The sequence below is a fragment of the Poecilia reticulata genome, unplaced genomic scaffold, assembly GCF_000633615.1.
Source record: "Poecilia reticulata strain Guanapo unplaced genomic scaffold, Guppy_female_1.0+MT scaffold_265, whole genome shotgun sequence".
Classification (NCBI taxonomy): domain Eukaryota; kingdom Metazoa; phylum Chordata; class Actinopteri; order Cyprinodontiformes; family Poeciliidae; genus Poecilia; species Poecilia reticulata.
Genome location: NW_007615047.1, coordinates 87,077 through 89,340, shown reverse-complemented (window position 1 = coordinate 89,340; position 2,264 = coordinate 87,077).

Genomic DNA, 2,264 nt, shown 5'->3' with positions numbered 1-2,264 from the left:
CGATCCAGATCAGCTGCAGAACACATTCCTCTGTCAGAGGTTTCCATCCAGCCAATCACAGCCTCCCCTCAGAGTCACATGACTGGAGCATCCGGCCTGCCGCTCTATCTCCTCTGGATCTGTGTGGATCTATCGATCAGGCATCAAGGACGCTGATGATGTCGTCACCCGGAGGACGGAGGATCAGAGACGTCCTGCAGAGCGTCTCAGTCTGGAAGTATTAGTCACGGCCTCTGGGAATGTGCGTCTATTTAGTGTTTTCTACGTGTTTTTAGTTTTTCTGCTGTTAATCTCAGAGCAGGATTCAGAAATATTCATCGTCTTTGTTGCTTTTAGACGACATTTCGTGACAGTTTGTCAGTTTTATGTGAAAAGGAAGAAAATGGGGGGGAAATTCTGAAAAGTGTGGCATGCATTTGTTAACATCATTTAGTCTAATAATATACAACATATATGATGTAGCACATGTTTGTGGTTTTGATGTTCTCAAATCGCTGCTGTACGACGTTCTGGTTCTTTTTTGATTTCGTTTTTATGAAGTAAAACTGAGCGGGAGATCGACAGGCGGGTTGGGGCAGCGTCTGCCGTGAAGCGGGCGCTGTACCGGTCCGGCGCTGTACCGGTCCGTCGTGGTGAAGAGAGAGCTGAGCCAAAAAGCGAAGCTCTCGATTTACCGGTCGATCTACGTTCCCACCCTCATCTATGGTCATGAGCTTTGGGTCATGACCGAAAGAACGAGATCACGGGTACAAGCGGCCGAAATGGGTTTCCTCCTCCGCAGGGTGGCTGGGCTCTCCCTTAGAGAGAGAAGCTCGGTCATCCGGGAGGGACTCAGAGTAGAGCCGCTGCTCCTCCACGTCGAGAGGAGCCAGTTGAGGCTCGGGCATCTGGTCAGGATGCCTCCTGGACGCCTCCCTGGTGAGGAGTTCACGTCCCACCGGGAGGAGGGGAGACCCAGGACACRCTGGAGGGACGATGTCTCTCTATGGCCTGGGAATGCCTTGGGATTCCTGGAGGAGCTGGAAGAGGCTGGGGAGGGAAGTCTGGGCCTCCTGAGGCTGCTGACCCCACGACCCGACCCGGATAAGATGGATGATGGACGTAAAACTTTTTATCTGCCTTGTGGCTGAAATGTGCTGCACAAATGAACTTGATTTATAATTAATCTAAATAAAATTCCAGGCCGATCAACCACCAACCTGAACACAGCATGGCCATGATAACAGACGGTGGTGGCTGCATCATGCTGTGGGAGGAGTTTTTTATCGGAGCTCCAGTTTCAGATGTTTTCATCCGAATCCTTCTGGCAGAATCTGCTGCTGAACTCGAGTGATGAAAACCGGAACGTTGAATATTAGATGAAGTGATCCGTCTGGGTCAGAGTGATTTCTCTCTCTTTCCAATCCGACGGTTGGTTAATATTTAACCGGCTGCTGGCGGCCAGATAAACGAGCGGTCCACCCTGATGGATCTGGTTCTGGTCGGTCCAAACGCTTCCTGGACCCGATCCGCCAGCAGGAGGCGCCGAGCTCTGGAGCTGTAAAACAAACAGTCAGTAAAAACTCAACAGTTTCATTATTTTAACTCTAAATCTGTGAAGTTGGACAAAATCTGTCAGAAACATTGAAACTAGCTGACCTGATCAAAAATCAATATTTATTGATCTTCAGTCACATGATGAAGCTTCACTAACGGAAAACTGTTCTTGACTTTTAGTCAGTAAAATGTTTATTTTCTTTTTTAAAATAAACATTTTTACAAGAAACAAGCAAACAAACAATCAAACATGAAAAGATCCATGTGAACAAAAGTAAAATATTTCATCTATTAATTATTATTAACCTATAACTATAAGTGACTCTTCAGCAGGAACTAATTTAAAGTCAATAATTCCTGGATATTGATCAAACGCTCCAGTCCAATTAACCAATTTAAAAAATTGTTGTTTTCTGTATTTTGAACTTGTTATTTTGAGACGTTTCCTCAGCAGTTTAATCTTTAATCTGGTTAATCTGGTTAATCTGGTTCTTAAAATTTTCATCAGATTTTTGTATCAAAACATTTTTGCCAAAAGCTAAAAAAAACTTAATGTTGAATAATCTGACTTACAACCAGGTGAGGATCTGATGGGATCAATTGTTCCTAATCAGGAAGTGATCGATCTTTGGACTCAGGCTGAAGCGTCAGATTGTTTCTCTGCAGGACAGAAACGGTTCAGAGACGATCAGCGAAACGTCCCCCGACCACATCAGGTGAGGAGAGGA